The 27,486-nt window shown below is 27.9% G+C and overlaps 1 long non-coding RNA gene across 5 annotated transcripts in view; it reads right to left on the reverse strand.

Moving 5' to 3' along the window:
- Positions 1 to 575: 575 nt before the first annotated feature.
- The window catches only part of LOC127907498 (uncharacterized), a 44,648-nt gene continuing 17,737 nt past the window's right edge, over positions 576 to 27,486 (reverse strand). For 3 of the 5 annotated variants that reach the window (XR_008064603.1, XR_008064602.1, XR_008064601.1), the window contains exon 3: positions 24,703 to 24,778. This is a non-coding gene — a long non-coding RNA (uncharacterized LOC127907498). Of the gene's footprint in view, positions 652 to 3,921; positions 3,998 to 24,702; positions 24,779 to 27,486 lie in introns of those variants that run through there. The other 2 variants (XR_008064600.1, XR_008064599.1) reach the window with 2 other exon arrangements.

The raw sequence follows: 27,486 nt of genomic DNA on the forward strand, positions 1-27,486 counted from the left end.
ATACACCTGTTATAACCATATTATACACCTGTTATAACCATATACACCTGTTATAACCATATTATACACCTGTTATAACCATATTATACACCTGTTATAACCATATTATATACCTGCTATAACCACATTATATACCTGTTATAACCACATTATATACCTGTCATAACCACATTATATACCTGTTATAACCACATTATATACCTGCTATAACCACATTATATACCTGTTATAACCACATTATATACCTGTCATAACCACATTATATACCTGTCATAACCACATTATATACCTGTCATAACCACATTATATACCTGTCATAACCACATTATATACCTGTTATAACCACATTATATACCTGTCATAACCACATTATATACCTGTCATAACCACATTATATACCTGTCATATATACCTGTCATAACCACATTATATACCTGTTATAACCACATTATATACCTGTTATAACCATATTATATACCAGTTATAACCACATTATATACCTATTATAACCACATTATATACCTATTATAACCACATTATATACCTGCTATAACCATATCATATACCTGTTATAACCACATTATATACCTGTTATAACCACATTATATACCTGTCATAACCACATATACCTGCTATAACCACATTATATACCTGCTATAACCACATTATATACCTGCTATAACCACATTATATACCTGTTATAACCATATTATATACCTGCTATAACCACATTATACACCTGTTATAACATAATATATAATAATAATATATGCCTTTAGCAGACGCTTTTATAACCACAGTCATATACACCTGTTATAACCACTATTATATGCTCTACCAACTGAGCTAAGAAGGACCACATATACCTGTATAACCACATTATATACCTGTCATAACCATATTATATACCTGCTATAACCATATTATATACCTGTCATAACCACATTATATACCTGTTATAACCATATTATATACCTATAACCATATTATATATAACCACATTATATACCTGTTATAACCATATTATATACCTGTTATAACCATATACCACATAACCATATATACCTGTCATAACCATATTATATACCTGCTATAACCATAACCACATTATATACCTGTTATAACCATATTATATACCTGTTATAACCATATTATAACCATAACCACATTATATACCTGTATAACCATATTATATACCTGTTATAACCACATTATATACCTGTCATAACCACATTATATACCTGTCATAACCACATTATATACCTGTCATAACCATATTATATACCTGTTATAACCATATTATATACCTGTTATAACCATATTATATACCTGTTATAACCATATTATACACCTGTTATAACCATATACACCTGTTATAACCATACACCTGTTATAACCATATTATATACCTGTTATAACCACATTATATACCTGCTATAACCACATTATATACCTGTCATAACCACATTATATACCTGTTATAACCACATTATATACCTGTCATAATCACATTATATACCTGCTATAACCACATTATATACCTGCTATAACCACATTATATACCTGTCATAACCACATTATATACCTGCTATAACCACATTATATACCTGTCATAACCACATTATATACCTGTCATAACCACATTATATACCTGTTATAACCACATTATATACCTGCTATAACCACATTATACACCTGTTATAACCACATTATATACCTATTCTAACCACATTATATACCTGTTATAACCAAATTATATACCTGCTATAACCACATTATATACCTGTTATAACCACATTATATACCTGCTATAACCACATTATATACCTGTTATAACCACATTATATACCTGTCATAACCACATTATATACCTGCTATAACCACATTATATACCTGTTATAACCATATATACCAGTTATAACCACATTATACACCTATAACCACATTATATAACCACATTATATACCTGTCATAACCATATTATATACCTGCTATAACCATATTATATACCTGTCATAACCACATTATATACCTGTTATAACCATATTATATACCTGTTATAACCATATATACCTGCTATAACCACATTATATACCTGTTATAACCACATTATATACCTGTTATAACCACATTATATACCTGTTATAACCAAATTATATACCTGCTATAACCACATTATATACCTGTCATAACCACATTATATACCTGCTATAACCACATTATATACCTGTTCTAACCACATTATATACCTGCTATAACCACATTATATACCTGTCATAACCACATTATATACCTGCTATAACCACATTATATACCTGTCATAACCACATATACCTGCTATAACCACATTATATACCTGCTATAACCACATTATATACCTGTTATAACCATATTATATACCTGCTATAACCATATACACCTGTTATAACCATATTATACACCTGTTATAACCATATTATACACCTGTTATAACCATATTATACACCTGTTATAACCATATTATACACCTGTTATAACCATATTATATACCTGTCATAACCACATTATATACCTGCTATAACCACATTATACACCTGTTATAACCACATTATATACCTATTCTAACCACATTATATACCTGTTATAACCAAATTATATACCTGCTATAACCACATTATATACCTGTCATAACCACATTATATACCTGCTATAACCACATTATATACCTGTCATAACCACATTATATACCTGTTATAACCATATTATATACCTGTCATAACCACATTATATACCTGTCATAACCACATTATATACCTGTCATAACCACATTATATACCTGTTATAACCACATTATATACCTGCTATAACCACATTATATACCTGTTATAACCACATTATATACCTATTCTAACCACATTATATACCTGTTATAACCAAATTATATACCTGCTATAACCACATTATATACCTGTTATAACCACATTATATACCTGCTATAACCACATTATATACCTGTCATAACCACATTATATACCTGCTATAACCACATTATATACCTGTTATAACCATATTATATACCAGTTATAACCACATTATATACCTGTTATAACCACATTATATACCTGTTATAACCACATTATATACCTGTCATAACCACATATACCTGTCATAACCATATTATATACCTGCTATAACCATATTATATACCTGTCATAACCACATTATATACCTGTTATAACCATATTATATACCTGTTATAACCATATATACCTGCTATAACCACATTATATACCTGTTATAACCATATTATATACCTGTTATAACCATATATACCTGCTATAACCACATTATATACCTGTTATAACCATATTATATACCTGTCATAACCACATTATATACCTGTCATAACCACATTATATACCTGTTATAACCATATTATATACCTGTTATAACCACATTATATACCTGTTATAACCACATTATATACCTGCTATAACCATATTATATACCTATATACCTATAACCACATTATATACCTGTTATAACCACATTATATACCTGTCATATAATACCATAACCATATTATATACCTGTCATAACCACATTATATACCTGCTATAACCATATTATATACCTGTCATAACCATATACACCTGTTATAACCATATTATACACCTGTTATAACCATATTATATACCTGCTATAACCATATTATATACCTGCTATAACCACATTATATACCTGTCATAACCATATACACCTGTTATAACCACATTATATACCTGTTATAACCACATTATATACCTGCTATAACCATATCATATACCTGTTATAACCACATTATATACCTGTTATAACCACATTATATACCTGTCATAACCACATATACCTGTTATAACCACATTATATACCTGCTATAACCACATTATATACCTGTTATAACCACATTATATACCTGTTATAACCACATTATATACCTGTCATAACCACATATACCTGCTATAACCACATTATATACCTGCTATAACCACATTATATACCTGCTATAACCACATTATATACCTGTTATAACCATATTATATACCTGCTATAACCATATACACCTGTTATAACCATATTATATACCTGTTATAACCATATTATACACCTGTTATAACCATATTATATACCTGTTATAACCATATACACCTGTTATAACCATATTATACACCTGTTATAACCATATTATATACCTGCTATAACCACATTATATACCTGCTATAACCACATTATATACCTGTCATAACCACATTATATACCTGTTATAACCACATTATATACCTGCTATAACCACATTATATACCTGTTATAACCACATTATATACCTGTCATAACCACATTATATACCTGTTATAACCATATTATATACCTGCTATAACCACATTATATACCTGTTATAACCATATTATATACCTGTTATAACCATTATATACCTGCTATAACCACATTATATACCTGTTATAACCATATTATATACCTGTCATAACCACATTATATACCTGTTATAACCACATTATATACCTGTTATAACCACATTATATACCTGTTATAACCACATTATATACCTGCTATAACCACATTATATACCTGTCATAACCACATTATATACCTGCTATAACCACATTATACACCTGTTATAACCACATATACCTGTCATAACCACATTATATACCTGTCATAACCACATTATATACCTGTTATAACCATATTATATACCAGTTATAACCATATTATATACCTGTTATAACCATATTATATACCTGCTATAACCATATTATATACCTGTCATAACCACATTATATACCTGTTATAACCATATTATATACCTGTTATAACCACATTATATACCTATTCTAACCACATTATATAACTGTTATAACCAAATGATATACCTGCTATAACCACATTATATACCTGTCATAACCACATTATATACCTGTTATAACCACATTATATACCTGTTATAACCACATTATATACCTGTATACATTATATACCTGTTATAACCACATTATATACCTGCTATAACCACATTATATACCTGTTATAACCACATTATATACCTGCTATAACCACATTATATACCTGTTATAACCATATTATATACCTGCTATAACCATATATACCTGTTATAACCACATTATATACCTGTTATAACCATATTATATACCTATAACCATATACACCTTATAATTATACACCTGTTATAACCATATTATATACCTGTTATAACCACATTATATACCTGCTATAACCACATTATATACCTGTCATAACCACATTATATACCTGTTATAACCACATTATATACCTGTTATAACCACATTATATACCTGCTATAACCACATTATATACCTGTTATAACCATTATATACCTGTTATATACCTGTTATAACCATTATATACCTGTTATAACCACATTATATACCTGTCATAACCACATTATATACCTGTTATAACCACATTATATACCTGTTATAACCACATTATATACCTGTTATAACCACATTATATACCTGTTATAACCACATTATATACCTGTTAACCATATTATATACCTGCTATAACCATATTATATACCTGTCATAACCACCTGTTATAACCATATATACCTGTTATAACCATATATACCTATAACCACATTATATACCTGTTATAACCACATTATATACCTGTTATAACCACATTATATACCTGTTATAACCATATTATATACCTGTTATAACCACATTATATACCTGTTATAACCATATTATATACCATTATAACCACATATATACCTGTCATAACCACATTATATACCTGCTATAACCACATTATATACCTGCTATAACCACATTATATACCTGTCATAACCACATTATATACCTGTTATAACCACATTATATACCTGCTATAACCATTATATACCTGTTATAACCACATTATATACCTGTTATAACCACATTATATACCTGTTATAACCACATTATATACCTATAACCACATTATATACCTGCTATAACCACATTATATACCTGTTATAACCATATTATATACCTGCTATAACCACATTATATACCTGTCATAACCACATTATATACCTGTCATAACCACATTATATATATACCTATACCTGTTATAACCACATTATATACCTGTTATAACCACATTATATACCTGCTATAACCACATATATACCATATTATATACCTGTTATAACCACATTATATACCTGTTATAACCACATTATATACCTGTCATAACCACATTATACCCTGCTATATATACCATAACATTATATACCTGTTATAACCATATAATACCACATTATATACCTATTATAACCTGTTATAACCATATTATATACCTGTTATAACCATATACACCTGTTATAACCATATTATACACCTGTTATAACCATATTATATACCTGTTATAACCATATTATAACCATTATTATACACCTGTTATAACCATTATATAACCTGTTATAACCATATTATATACCTGTTATAACCACATTATATACCTGTTATAACCATATTATATACCTGCTATAACCACATTATATACCTGCTATAACCACATTATATACCTGTTATAACCACATTATATACCTGTTATAACCACATTATATACCTGTTATAACCACATTATATACCTGTTATAACCATATTACCATAACATTATATACCTGTTATAACCACATTATATACCTGTCATAACCACATTATATACCTGTTATAACCACATTATATACCTGTTATATATAACCACATTATATACCTGTTATAACCATATTATATACCTGCTATATATATATACCTGTTATAACCAAATTATATACCTGCTATAACCACATTATATACCTGTCATAACCACATTATATACCTGCTATAACCACATTATATACCTGTTATAACCATATTATATACCAGTTATAACCACATTATATACCTGTCATAACCACATTATATACCTGCTATAACCACATTATATACCTGCTATAACCACATTATATACCTGTTATAACCATATTATATACCTGTTATAACCATATATACCTGCTATAACCACATATACCTGTTATAACCATATTATATACCTGTCATAACCACATTATATACCTGTTATAACCATATTATATACCTGTCATAACCACATTATATACCTGTTATAACCATATTATATACCTGCTATAACCATATTATATACCTGTTATAACCACATTATATACCTGTTATAACCACATTATATACCTGTTATAACCACATTATATACCTGTTATAACCACATTATATACCTGTCATAACCACATTATATACCTGTTATAACCACATTATATACCTGTTATAACCACATTATATACCTGTTATAACCACATTATATACCTGCTATAACCACATTATATACCTGTTATAACCATATTATATACCTGCTATAACCACATTATAACCATAACATTATATACCTGTATAACCACATTATATACCTGTTATAACCACATTATATACCTGCTATAACCACATTATATACCTGTATAACCACATTATATACCTGTTATAACCATTATATACCTGTTATAACCACATTATATACCTGCTATAACCACATTATATACCTGTATAACCACATTATATACCTGTTATAACCATATTATATACCTGTTATAACCATATTATACCTGTTATAACCATATTATATACCTGTTATAACCATATTATACACCTGTTATAACCATATTATACACCTGTTATAACCATATTATACACCTGTTATAACCATACACCTGTTATAACCATTATACACCTGTTATAACCATATTATACCCTGTTATAACCATATTATATACCTGCTATAACCACATTATATACCTGCTATAACCACATTATATACCTGTTATAACCATATTATATACCTGTTATAACCACATTATATACCTGTTATAACCACATTATATACCTGTTATAACCATTATATACCTGTTATATACCACCATTATATACCTGTTATAACCACATTATATACCTGTTATAACCATATTATATACCTGCTATAACCACATTATATACCTGTCATAACCACATTATATACCTGTTATAACCATATTATATACCTGTTATAACCACATTATATACCTGTTATAACCACATTATATACCTGTTATAACCACATATATACCTGTCATAACCACATTATATACCTGTCATAACCATATATATACCTGCTATAACCATTTATATACCTGTTATAACCATAACCATATTATATACCTGTTATAACCATATATACCTGCTATAACCACATTATATACCTGTTATAACCATTTATATACCTGTTATAACCATATACCATAACCACATTATATACCTGTTATAACCACATTATATACCTGTTATAACCACATTATATACCTGTTATAACCACATTATATACCTGTTATAACCACATTATATACCTGTTATAACCATATATACCTGCTATAACCACATTATATACCTGTTATAACCATATTATATACCTGTTATAACCATATATACCTGCTATAACCACATATACCTGTTATAACCATATTATATACCTGTCATAACCACATTATATACCTGTTATAACCACATATACCTGCTATAACCACATTATACACCTGTTATAACCACATTATATACCTATTCTAACCACATTATATATCTGTTATAACCAAATTATATACCTGCTATAAGCATATTATATACCTGCTATAACCACATTATATACCTGCTATAACCACATTATACACCTGTTATAACCACATTATATACCTATAACCACATTATATACCTATAACCACATTATATACCTGCTATAACCACATTATATACCTGCTATAACCACATTATATAATAACCATATTATATACCTGCTATAACCACATTATATACCTGTTATAACCATATAACCACATTATATACCTGTCATAACCACATTATATACCTGTTATAACCACATTATATACCTGTTATAACCACATTATATATATAACCACATTATATACCTGTTATAACCACATTATATACCTGTTATAACCACATTATATACCTGTTATAACCACATTATTATATACCTGTTATAACCATATACACCTGTTATAACCATATTATACACCTGTTATAAACATATTATATACCTGCTATAACCACATTATATACCTGTCATAACCATATTATACACCTGTTATAACCATATACACCTGTTATAAACATATTATACACCTGTTATAACCATATTATACACCTGCTATAACCATATACACCTGTTCTAACCACATTATATACCTGTTATAACCAAATTATATACCTGCTATAACCACATTATATACCTGTCATAACCATATTATATACCTGCTATAACCATATTATATACCTGTCATAACCACATTATATACCTGTTATAACCATATTATATACCTGTTATAACCATATATACCTGCTATAACCACAATATATACCTGTTATAACCATATTATATACCTATATACCTGCTATAACCACATTATATACCTGTATTATATACCTGTCATAACCATTATATATAACCATATTATATACCTGTATAACCATATTATATACCTGTTATAACCACATTATATACCTGCTATAACCACATTATATACCTGTCATAACCATATATACCTGTTATAACCACATTATATACCTGCTATAACCACATTATATACCTGTTATAACCATATATATACCTGTATATATATACCTGTTATAACATAATATACCTGTTATAACCATTATATACCTGTTATAACCACATTATATACCTGTTATAACCACATTATATACCTGTTATAACCACATTATATACCTGTTATATAACCACATTTATATACCCTGTTATAACCATATTATATATATAACCTGTGTTATAACCATATTATACATTATAACCATATTATACCTGTTATAACCATATTATATACCTGTTATAACCATATATACCTGTTATAACCATATTATATACCTGTTATAACCACATTATATACCTGTATAACCACATTATATACCTGTTATAACCATATTATATACCTATTATAACCACATTATATACCTGTTATAACCACATTATATACCTGTTATAACCACATTATTATAACCACATTATATACCTGTCATAACCATATTATATACCTGTATAACCACATTATATACCTGTCATAACCATATATACCTGCTATAACCACATTATATACCTGTTATAACCAACCACATTATATAACCATATTATATACCTGCTATAACCATATTATATACCTGTCATAACCACATTATATACCTGTTATAACCATATTATATACCTGTTATAACCATATATACCTGTTATAACCACATTATATACCTGTTATAACCATATTATATACCTGTTATAACCATATATACCTGTATAACCATTATATACCTGTTATAACCATATTATATACCTGTTATAACCATATTATATACCTGTTATAACCATATTATATACCACCATTATATACCTGTCATAACCACATTATATACCTGTTAACCACATTATATACCTGTTATAACCATTATATACCTGTTATAACCACATTATATACCTGTTATAACCACATTATATACCTGTTATAACCACATTATATACCTGTTATAACCACATTATATACCTATTCTAACCACATTATATACCTGTTATAACCATTATATACCTGCTATAACCACATTATATACCTGTTATAACCACATTATATACCTGCTATAACCACATTATATACCTGTTATAACCACATTATATACCTGTTATAACCACATTATATACCTGTTATAACCACATTATATACCTGTTATAACCACATTATATACCTGTTATAACCACATTATATACCTGTATAACCACATTATATACCTGTTATAACCACATTATATACCTGTTATAACCACATTATATACCTGTTATAACCATATATACCTGCTATAACCACATTATATACCTGCTATAACCACATTATATACCTGCTATAACCACATTATATACCTGTATAACCATATTATATACCTGTTATAACCACATTATATACCTGTTATAACCACATTATATACCTACCTGCTATAACCACATTATATACCTGTTATAACCACATTATATACCTGTTATAACCATATATATACCTGCTATAACCATATTATATACACCTGTTATAACCATATTATACACCTGTTATAACCATATTATACACCTGTTATAACCATATTATACACCTGTTATAACCATATTATAACCATGTATAACCTGTTATAACCATATTATATACCTGTTATAACCATATTATATACCTGTTATAACCACATTATATACCTGTTATAACCACATTATATACCTGTTATAACCACATTATATACCTGTTATAACCACATTATATACCTGTTATAACCACATTATATACCTGTTATAACCACATTATATAACCACATTATATACCTGTCATAACCATTATATACCTGCTATAACCACATTATATACCTGCTATAACCACATTATATACCTGTCATAACCATATATAACCACATTATATACCTGTTATAACCATATTATATACCTGTCATAACCATATATACCTGTTATAACCATATTATATACCTGTTATAACCATATTATATACCTGTTATAACCACATTATATACCTGCTATATATATACCTGTTATAACCACATTATATACCTGTTATAACCACATTATATACCTGTTATAACCACATTATATACCTGTTATAACCACATTATATACCTGTCATAACCACATTATATACCTATAACCATATTATATACCTGTCATAACCACATTATATACCTGTCATATACCTGTTATAAACCACATTATATACCTGTTATAACCATTATATACCTGTTATAACCATATTATACACCTGTTATAACCATATTATATACCTGTTATAACCACATTATATACCTATTATAACCACATTATATACCTGTTATAACCACATTATATACCTGCTATAACCACATTATATACCATATATACCTGTCATAACCACATTATATACCTGTTATAACCATATTATATACCTGTTATAACCATATTATATACCTGTCATAACCACATTATATACCTGTTATAACCATATTATATACCTGTTATAACCACATTATATACCTGTCATAACCATATTATATACCTGCTATAACCATATTATATACCTGTTATAACCACATTATATACCTGTTATAACCATATTATATACCTGTTATAACCACATTATATACCTGTTATAACCATATTATATACCTGTTATAACCATATATACCTGTTATAACCACATTATATACCTGTTATAACCACATTATATACCTGTTATAACCATATTATATACCTGTCATAACCACATTATATACCTGTCATAACCATATTATATACCTGCTATAACCATATTATATACCTGTCATAACCACATTATATACCTGTTATAACCATATTATATACCTGTTATAACCACATTATATACCTGTCATAACCACATTATATACCTGCTATAACCATATTATATACCTGCTATAACCACATTATATACCTGTTATAACCACATTATATACCTGCTATAACCACATTATATACCTGTCATAACCACATTATATACCTGTCATAACCATATTATATACCTGCTATAACCATATTATATACCTGTCATAACCACATTATATACCTGTTATAACCATATTATATACCAGTTATAACCACATTATATACCTGTCATAACCACATTATATACCTGCTATAACCACATTATATACCTGCTATAACCACATTATATACCTGTCATAACCACATTATATACCTGTTATAACCACATTATATACCTGCTATAACCACATTATATACCTGTTATAACCACATTATATACCTGTTATAACCACATTATATACCTGTTATAACCACATTATATACCTGCTATAACCACATTATATACCTGTTATAACCACATTATATACCTGCTATAACCACATTATATACCTGCTATAACCACATTATATACCTGTTATAACCACATTATATACCTGTTATAACCACATTATATACCTGTATAACCATGTATATAACCACATTATATACCTGCTATAACCACATTATATACCTGTTATAACCATATTATATACCTGCTATAACCATATATACCTGTTATAACCATATTATATACCTGTTATAACCATATTATATACCTGTTATAACCATATTATATACCTGTTATAACACTGTTATAACCATATTATATACCTGTTATAACCACATTATATACCTGTTATAACCACATTATATACCTGTCATAACCACATATACCTATACCTATACCTGCTATAACCACATTATATACCTGTTATAACCATATTATATACCTGTATAACCATATACCCATATTATACACCTGTTATAACCATATTATACACCTGTTATAACCATATTATATACCTGTTATAACCACATTATATACCTGTTATAACCATATTATACACCTGTTATAACCATGTTATATACCTGTTATAACCACATTATATACCTGTTATAACCACATTATATACCTGTTATAACCACATTATATACCTGTTATAACCACATTATATACCTGTTATAACCATATTATATACCTGCTATAACCACATTATATACCTGTCATAACCACATTATATACCTGTTATAACCATATTATATACCTGCTATAACCACATTATACACCTGTTATAACCACATATACCTGTCATAACCACATTATATACCTGTCATAACCATATTATATACCTGCTATAACCATATTATATACCTGTCATAACCACATTATATACCTGTTATAACCATATTATATACCTGTTATAACCATATATACCTGCTATAACCACATTATATACCTGTTATAACCATATTATATACCTGTTATAACCATATATACCTGCTATAACCACATATACCTGTTATAACCATATTATATACCTGTCATAACCACATTATATACCTGTTATAACCATATTATATACCTGTTATAACCACATTATATACCTGTCATAACCACATTATATACCTGTTATAACCACATTATATACCTGCTATAACCACATTATATACCTGTCATAACCACATTATATACCTGTTATAACCACATTATATACCTGCTATAACCACATTATATACCTGTTATAACCACATTATATACCTATTCTAACCACATTATATACCTGTTATAACCAAATTATATACCTGCTATAACCACATTATATACCTGTCATAACCACATTATATACCTGCTATAACCACATTATATACCTGTTCTAACCACATTATACCTGCTATAACCACATTATATACCTGTCATAACCACATTATATACCTGTCATATAACCACATTATATACCTGCTATAACCATATATACCTGCTATATTATATACCTGTTATAACCACATTATATACCTGTTATAACCACATTATATACCTGTTATAACCACATTATATACCTGTTATAACCACATTATATACCTGTTATAACCATATTATATATATACCTGCTATAACCACATTATATACCTATTCTAACCACATTATATACCTGTTATAACCACATTATATACCTGTCATAACCACATTATATACCTGCTATAACCACATTATATACCTGTTCTAACCACATATACCTGTCATAACCACATTATATACCTGCTATAACCACATTATATACCTGCTATAACCACATTATATACCTGTTATAACCATATTATATACCTGTTATAACCATATTATACACCTGTTATAACCATATTATACACCTGTTATAACCATATTATACACCTGTTATAACCATATTATACACCTGTTATAACCATATTATACACCTGTTATAACCATATTATACACCTGTTATAACCATATTATACACCTGTTATAACCATATACACCTGTTATAACCATATTATACACCTGTTATAACCATATTATATACCTGCTATAACCACATTATATACCTGCTATAACCACATTATATACCTGTCATAACCACATTATATACCTGTTATAACCACATTATATACCTGCTATAACCACATTATACACCTGTTATAACCACATTATATACCTGTTATAACCATATTATATACCTGTTATAACCATATATACCTGCTATAACCACATTATATACCTGTCATAACCACATTATATACCTGTTATAACCATATTATATACCTGTCATAACCACATTATATACCTGTTATAACCACATTATATACCTGCTATAACCACATTATATACCTGTTATAACCACATTATATACCTGTCATATATATACCTGTTATAACCATATTATATACCTGCTATAACCACATTATATACCTGTCATATAACACATTATATACCTGTTATAACCATATTATATACCTGTTATAACCATAATATACCTGTTATAACCACATTATATACCTGTTATAACCATATTATATACCTGTTATAACCATTATATATACCTGTACCTGTTATAACCATATTATATACCTGTCCCACATTATATACCTGTTATAACCATATTATATACCTGTTATAACCACATTATATACCTGTTATAACCACATTATATACCTGTTATAACCACATTATATACCTGTTATAACCACATTATATACCTGTACCTGTTAACCATATTATATACCTGTCTATAACCACATTATATACCTGCTATAACCACATTATATACCTGTTATAACCATATTATATACCTATTATAACCACATTATATACCTGTTATAACCAATTATATACCTGCTATAACCACATTATATACCTGTTATAACCATATTATATACCTGTATAACCACATTATATACCTGTTATAACCACATTATATACCTGTTATAACCACATTATATACCTGTCATAACCACATTATATACCTGTTATACCTGCTATAACCATTATATACCTATACCTGTTATAACCACATTATATACCTGTTATAACCATATTATATACCTGCTATAACCACATTATATACCTGTCATAACCACATATATACCTGTTATAACCACATTATATACCTGTAACCACATATAACCACATTATATACCTGTTATAACCACATTATATACCTGTTATAACCACATTATATACCTGTTATAACCACATTATATACCTGTCATAACCACATAACCACACATTATATACCTGCTATAACCACATTATATACCTGTTATAACCATATTATATACCTGTTATAACCATATTATATATACCTGTTATAACCATATTATATACCTGTTATAACCATATTATACCCTGTTATAACCATATTATACATTATATACCTGTTATAACCATATTATATACCTGTTATAACCATATTATATACCTGCTATAACCACATTATATAACCACATTATATACCTGTTATAACCACATTATATACCTGTTATAACCACATTATATACCTGTTATAACCACATTATATACCTGTTATAACCATATTATATACCTGTTATAACCACATATACCTGTTATAACCACATTATATACCTGTCATAACCACATTATATACCTGTCATAACCACATTATATACCTGTTATAACCACATTATATACCTATAACCACATTATATACCTGTCATAACCACATATATACCTGTTATAACCATTTATATACCTGTTATAACCACATTATATACCTGTTATAACCACATTATATACCTGTCCCACATTATATACCTAACCACATTATATACCTGTTATAACCATTATATACCTGTTATAACCACATTATATACCTGTTATAACCACATTATATACCTGTTATAACCACATTATATACCTGTATAACCACATTATATACCTGTTATAACCACATTATATACCTGTCATAACCACATTATATACCTGCTATAACCACATTATATACCTGTTATAACCATATTATATAGCTGCTATAACCATATACACCTGTTATAACCATATTATACACCTGTTATAACCATATACACCTGTTACAACCATATTATACACCTGTTATAACCATATTATACACCTGTTATAACCATATTATACACCTGTTATAACCATATACACCTGTTATAACCATATTATACACCTGTTATAACCATATTATATACCTGCTATAACCATATTATATACCTGTCATAACCACATTATATACCTGTTATAACCATATTATATACCAGTTATAACCACATTATATACCTGTCATAACCACATTATATACCTGCTATAACCACATTATATACCTGTCATAACCACATTATATACCTGTCATAACCATATTATACCTGTATAACCATATTATATACCAACCATTATATACCTATACCCTGTTATAACCACATTATATACCTGTCATAACCATATTATATACCTGCTATAACCATATTATATACCTGTCATAACCACATTATATACCTGTTATAACCATATTATATACCTGTTATAACCATATATACCTGCTATAACCACATTATATACCTGTTATAACCATATTATATACCTGTTATAACCATATATACCTGCTATAACCACATATACCTGTTATAACCATATTATATACCTGTCATAACCACATTATATACCTGTTATAACCATATTATATACCTGTTATAACCATATTATATACCTGTCATAACCACATTATATACCTGCTATAACCACATTATATACCTGCTATAACCACATTATATACCTGTCATAACCACATTATATACCTGTTATAACCACATTATATACCTGCTATAACCACATTATACACCTGTTATAACCACATTATATACCTATTCTAACCACATTATATACCTGTTATAACCAAATTATATACCTGCTATAACCACATTATATACCTGTCATAACCACATTATATACCATAACCATTATATACCTGTTCTAACCACATATACCTGTCTATAACCACATTATATACCTGTTATAACCACATTATATACCTGTTATAACCACATTATATACCTGTTATAACCATATTATATACCTGTTATAACCACATTATATCTGTTATAACCATATATATACCTGTTATAACCACATTATATACCTGTCATAACCACATTATATACCTGTTATAACCACATTATATACCTGTTATAACCACATTATATACCTGTTATAACCATTATATACCTGTTATAACCATATTATATACCTGTTATAACCACATTATACACTTGTTATAACCATATTATATACCTGTTATAACCACATATACCTGCTATAACCACATTATACACCTGTTATAACCATATTATACACTTGTTATAACCATATTATATACCTGCTATAACCATATACACCTGTTATAACCATATTATACACCTGTTATAACCATATTATATACCTGTTATAACCATATTATACACCTGTTATAACCATATTATACACCTGTTATAACCATTATATACCTGTTATAACCATATTATATACCTGTTATAACCATATTATATACCTGTTATAACCACATTATATACCTGCTATAACCACATTATATACCTGTTATAACCATATTATATACCTGTTATAACCACATTATATACCTGTTATAACCACATTATATACCTGTTATAACCACATTATATACCTGTCATAACCACATTATATACCTGTCATAACCATATTATATACCTGCTATAACCATATTATATACCTGTCATAACCACATTATATACCTGTTATAACCATATTATATACCTGTTATAACCATATTATATACCTGTTATAACCACATTATATACCTGTTATAACCATATTATATACCTGTTATAACCATATTATATACCTGTTATAACCATATTATATACCTGCTATAACCACATTATATACCTGTCATAACCACATTATATACCTGCTATAACCATATTATATACCTGTTCTAACCACATTATATACCTGCTATAACCACATTATATACCTGTTATAACCACATATATATAACCATATTATACACCTGTTATAACCATTATATACCTGTCATAACCACATTATATACCTGTCATAACCACATTATATACCTGCTATAACCATTATATACCTGTTATAACCACCTATACCTATATAACCACATTATATACCTGTTATAACCATATTATACACCTGTTATAACCATATTATATACCTGCTATAACCACATTATATACCTGCTATAACCACATTATATACCTGTCATAACCACATTATATACCTGTTATAACCACATTATATACCTGCTATAACCACATTATACACCTGTTATAACCACATATACCTGTCATAACCACATTATATACCTGTTATAACCATATTATATACCTGCTATAACCTATTATATACCTGTCATAACCATTATATACCTGTTATAACCATATTATATACCTGTTATAACCACATTATATACCTGTTATAACCATATTATATACCTGCTATAACCATATTATATACCTGTCATAACCACATTATATACCTGTTATAACCATATTATATACCTGTTATAACCACATTATATACCTGTTATAACCACATTATATACCTGTTATAACCACATTATATACCTGTCATAACCACATTATATACCTGTTATAACCATATTATATACCTGTCATAACCACATTATATACCTGTCATAACCATATTATATACCTGCTATAACCATATTATATACCTGTCATAACCACATTATATACCTGTTATAACCATATTATATACCAGTTATAACCACATTATATACCTGTCATAACCACATTATATACCTGCTATAACCACATTATATACCTGCTATAACCACATTATATACCTGTCATAACCACATTATATACCTGTTATAACCATATTATATACCTGTCATAACCACATTATATACCTGTCATAACCATATTATATACCTGCTATAACCATATTATATACCTGTCATAACCACATTATATACCTGTTATAACCATATTATATACCAGTTATAACCACATTATATACCTGTCATAATCACATTATATACCTGCTATAACCACATTATATACCTGCTATAACCACATTATATACCTGTCATAACCACATTATATACCTGCTATAACCACATTATATACCTGTTATAACCACATTATATACCTGTTATAACCACATTATATACCTGTTATAACCACATTATATACCTGTTATAACCACATTATATACCTGCTATAACCACATTATATACCTGTTCTAACCACATTATATACCTGCTATAACCACATTATATACCTGTTATAACCAAATTATATACCTGCTATAACCACATTATATACCTGTTATAACCATAACCATTATATACCTGCTAACCACATTATATACCTGTCATAACCATTATATACCTGTTATAACCATATTATATACCTGTTATAACCATATATACCTATTATAACCATATTATATACCTGTTATAACCATATTATATACCTGTTATAACCATATTATATACCTGTTATAACCATATATACCTGTATAACCACATTATATAACCACATTATAACCATAAACCACATTATATACCTGCTATAACCACATTATATACCTGCTATAACCACATTATATACCTGTTATAACCATATTATATACCTGCTATAACCATATTATATACCTTATAACCATATACCTGTTATAACCATATTATATACCTGTTATAACATAACCATAACCATTATATACCTGTTATAACCATATTATATACCTGTTATAACCACATTATATACCTGTTATAACCACATTATATACCTGTTATAACCACATATACCTACCTGTTATAACCATATTATATACCTGTTATAACCATATTATATACCTGTCATAACCACATTATATACCTGTCATAACCACATTATATACCTGCTATAACCACATTATATACCTGTTATAACCACATTATACCCTGTTATAACCATTATATACCTGTCATAACCACATAATACCTGTCATAACCATATTATATACCTGCTATAACCATATTATATAATAACCACATTATATACCTGTTATAACCATATTATATACCTGTTATAACCATATATATGCTATACATTATATACCTGTTATAACCATATTATATACCTGTTATAACCATTATATACCTGTTATAACCATATTATATACCTGTCATAACCACATTATATACCTGTTATAACCATATTATATACCTGTCATAACCACATTATATACCTGTCATAACCACATTATATACCTGTTATAACCATATTATATACCTGTATAACCACATTATATACCTGTCATAACCACATTATATACCTGTTATAACCATATTATATACCTGTTATAACCACATTATATACCTGTCATAACCACATTATATACCTGCTATAACCACATTATATACCTGCTATAACCACATTATATACCTGTTATAACCACATTATATACCTTATATACCTGTCATAACCATATTATATACCTGTTATAACCATATTATACCTGTTATAACCACATTATATACCTGTTATAACCACATTATATACCTGTTATAACCACATTATATACCTTATATACCTGTATAACCACATTATATACCTGCTATAACCACATTATATACCTGTTATAACCACATTATATACCTGTTATAACCACATTATATACCTGTTATAACCACATTATATACCTGTTATAACCACATTATATACCTGTTATAACCATATTATATACCTGTCATAACCACATTATATACCTGTCATAACCACATTATATACCTGCTATAACCACATTATATACCTGCTATAACCACATTATAACCTGTTATAACCATTTATATATACCTGTCATAACCACATTATATACCTGTATAACCACATTATATACCTGTCATAACCACATTATATACCTGTATAACCACATTATATACCTGCTATAACCATTATATACCTGTTATAACCATATTATATACATTATACATAACCATATTATATACCTGTTATAACCATATTATATACCTGTTATAACCATATTATATACCTGTTATAACCATTTATATACCTGTTATAACCATATTATATACCTGTTATAACCTGTTATAACCACATTATATACCTGTCATAACCATATACCTGCTATAACCACATTATATACCTGTTATAACCACATTATATACCTGTTATAACCATATTATATACCTGTTATAACCATATATACCTGTTATAACCATATTATACACCTATAACCATATTATATACCTGTTATAACCATATTATATACCTGTTATAACCATATATACCTGTTATAACCATATTATACCATATAACCATATTATATACCTGTTATAACCACATTATATACCTGTTATAACCACATTATATACCTGTTATAACCACATATACCTGTATAACCATTATATACCTGTTAACCATATTATATACCTGTTATAACCATATTATATACCTGTCATAACCACATTATATACCTGTATAACCATATTATATACCTGCTATAACCACATTATATACCTGTATAACCACATTATATACCTGTTATAACCACATTATATACCTGTTATAACCACATTATATACCTGTCATAACCACATTATATACCTGTCATAACCATATTATATACCTGTTATAACCATATTATATACCTGTTATAACCATATTATATACCTGTTATAACCACATTATATACCATAACCATATTATATACCTGTTATAACCATATTATATAACCTTATATACCTGTTATAACCATATTATATACCTGTCATAACCACATTATATACCATAACCATTTATATACCTGTTATAACCACATTATATACCTGTCATAACCACATTATATACCTGCTATAACCACATTATATACCTGTTATAACCACATTATATACCTGTCATAACCACATTATATACCTGTTATAACCACATTATATACCTGCTATAACCACATTATACACCTGTTATAACCACATATATACCTGTCATAACTAACCACATTATATACCTGTTATAACCACATTATATACCTGTTATAACCATATTATATACCTGTTATAACCACATTATATACCTGTTATAACCACATTATATACCTGTTATAACCACATATAACCACATTATATACCTGTTATAACCATATTATATACCTGCTATAACCATATTATATACCCATATTATATACCTGTCATAACCATATTATATACCTGCTATAACCACATTATATACCGTTATAACCACATTATATACCTGTCATAACCACATTATATACCTGTTATAACCACATTATATACCTGTTATAACCATTATACACCTGTTATAACCATATACACCTGTTATAACCATATTATACACCTGTTATAACCATATTATATACCTATAACCATTATATACCTGTTATAACCATATTATATACCTGTTATAACCACATTATATACCTGTTATAACCATATTATATACCTGTTATAACCATATATACCTGTTATAACCATATTATACACCTGTTATAACCATATTATATACCTGCTATAACCACATTATATATAACCACATTATATACCTGTCATAACCACATTATATACCTGTTATAACCACATTATATACCTGCTATAACCACATTATATACCTGTTATAACCACATTATATAACCACATTATATACCTGTCATAACCATATTATATACCTGCTATAACCACATTATATACCTGTCATAACCACATTATATACCTGTTATAACCATATTATATACCTGTTATAACCACATTATATACCTGTATAACCATATTATATACCTGCTATAACCACATTATATACCTGTCATAACCACATTATATACCTGTTATAACCATATTATATACCAGTTATAACCACATTATATACCTGTTATAACCATATTTATATACCTGTTATAACCACATACCTGTTATAACCACATTATATACCTGTCATAACCATATTATATACCTGTTATAACCATATTATATACCTGTCATAACCACATTATATACCTGTCATAACCATATTATATACCTGTCATAACCACATTATATACCTGTTATAACCATATTATATACCAGTTATAACCACATTATATACCTGTCATAACCACATTATATACCTATTCTAACCACATTATATACCTATTCTAACCACATTATATACCTGTCATAACCACATTATATACCTGTTATAACCACATTATATACCTGTCATAACCACATTATATACCTGTCATAACCATATTATATACCTGCTATAACCATATTATATACCTGTCATAACCACATTATATACCTGTTATAACCATATTATATACCAGTTATAACCACATTATATACCTGTCATAACCACATTATATACCTGCTATAACCACATTATATACCTGCTATAACCACATTATATACCTGTCATAACCACATTATATACCTGTTATAACCACATTATATACCTGTTATAACCACATTATATACCTGCTATAACCACATTATATACCTGTCATAACCACATTATATACCTGCTATAACCACATTATATACCTGTTATAACCATATTATATACCTATAACCTGTTATAACCATAACATTATATACCTTATATACCTGTTATAACCACATTATATACCTGCTATAACCACATTATATACCTGTATAACCATTATATACCTGTTATAACCACATTATATACCTGCTATAACCACCTATATACCTGTTATAACCACATTATATACCTGTTATAACCACATTATATACCTGTCATAACCACATATACCTGCTATAACCACATTATATACCTGTTATAACCACATTATATACCTGTTATAACCATATTATATACCTGTATAACCATATATAACCATATTATATACCTGTTATAACCACATTATATACCTGTTATAACCATATTATATACCTGTTATAACCATATTATACACCTGTTATAACCATATTATATACCTGCTATAACCACATTATATACCTGTCATAACCGCATTATATACCTGTTATAACCACATTATATACCTGCTATAACCACATTATACACCTGTTATAACCATATTATACACCTGTTATAACCATATACACCTGTTATAACCATATTATACACCTGTTATAACCATATTATATACCTGCTATAACCACATTATATACCTGTCATAACCACATTATATACCTGTCATAACCATATTATATACCTGCTTTAACCATATTATATACCTGTCATAACCACATTATATACCTATAACCACATTATACCTGTCATAACCACATTATATACCTGTCATAACCATATTATATACCTGTTATAACCATATTATATACCTGTTATAACCACATTATATACCTGTTATAACCATATTATATACCTGCTACCACATTATATACCTTATAACCACATTATACACCTGTTATAACCACATTATACCTGTATAACCACATTATATACCTGTCATAACCACATTATATACCTGCTATAACCATATTATATACCTGTCATAACCACATTATATACCTGTTATAACCATATTATATACCTGTTATAACCATTATACCTGTTATAACCACATTATATACCTGTTATAACCATATTATATACCTGTTATAACCATATATACCTGTTATAACCATTATATACCTGTTATAACCATATTATATACCTGTCATAACCACATTATATACCTGTTATAACCCAGTTATAACCACATTATATACCTGTCATAACCACATTATATACCTGCTATAACCACATTATATACCTGCTATAACCACATTATATACCTGTCATAACCACATTATATACCTGTTATAACCACATTATATACCTGCTATAACCACATTATACACCTGTTATAACCACATTATATACCTATTCTAACCACATTATATACCTGTTATAACCAAATTATATACCTGCTATAACCACATTATATACCTGTCATAACCACATTATATACCTGCTATAACCACATTATATACCTGTTATAACCACATTATATACCTGTTATAACCACATTATATACCTGCTATAACCACATTATATACCTGTTATAACCACATTATATACCTGTCATAACCACATTATATACCTGCTATAACCATATTATATACCTGTTATAACCATATACACCTGTTATAACAATATTATATACACCTGTTATAACCACATTATATACCTGTTATAACCACATTATATACCTGTTATAACCATATTATATACCTGCTATAACCACATTATATACCTGTTATAACCATATTATATACCTGTTATAACCACATTATATACCTGTTATAACCACATTATATACCTGTTATAACCATTATATACCTGTTATAACCACATTATATACCTGTTATAACCATTATATACCTATTATAACCACATTATATACCTGTTATAACCAAATTATATACCTGCTATAACCACATTATATACCTGTCATAACCACCTGCTAACCACATTATATACCTGTTATAACCACATTATATACCTGTTATAACCACATTATATACCTGTCATAACCACATTATATACCTGCTATAACCACATTATATACCTGTTATAACCACATTATATACCTGCTATAACCACATTATATACCTGTTATAACCACATTATATACTGTTATAACCATTATATACCTGTTATAACCATATTATACACCTGTTATAACCATATTATATACCTGTTATAACCATATTATATACCTGTTATAACCACATTATATACCTGTTATAACCATATTATACACCTGTTATAACCATATTATATACCTGTTATAACCACATTATATACCTGTTATAACCACATTATATACCTGTTATAACCACATTATATACCTGTTATAACCACATTATATACCTGTCATAACCACATTATATACCTGCTATAACCATATTATATACCTGTCATAACCACATTATATACCTGTTATAACCATATTATATACCTGTTATAACCACATTATATACCTGTCATAACCACATTATATACCTGCTATAACCACATTATATACCTGTTCTAACCACATTATATACCTGCTATAACCACATTATATACCTGTCATAACCACATTATATACCTGTTATAACCATATTATATACCTGTTATAACCATATATACCTGCTATAACCACATTATATACCTGTTATAACCATATTATATACCTGTTATAACCATATATACCTGCTATAACCACATATACCTGTTATAACCATATTATATACCTGTCATAACCACATTATATACCTGTTATAACCATATTATATACCTGTTATAACCACATTATATACCTGTCATAACCACATTATATACCTGCTATAACCACATTATATACCTGTCATAACCACATTATATACCTGTTATAACCACATTATATACCTGTTATAACCACATTATATACCTGCTATAACCACATTATATACCTGTTATAACCACATTATATACCTATTATAACCACATTATATACCTGTTATAACCAAATTATATACCTGCTATAACCAC

Source organism: Oncorhynchus keta, chromosome 15, assembly GCF_023373465.1.
Source record: "Oncorhynchus keta strain PuntledgeMale-10-30-2019 chromosome 15, Oket_V2, whole genome shotgun sequence".
NCBI lineage: Eukaryota > Metazoa > Chordata > Actinopteri > Salmoniformes > Salmonidae > Oncorhynchus > Oncorhynchus keta.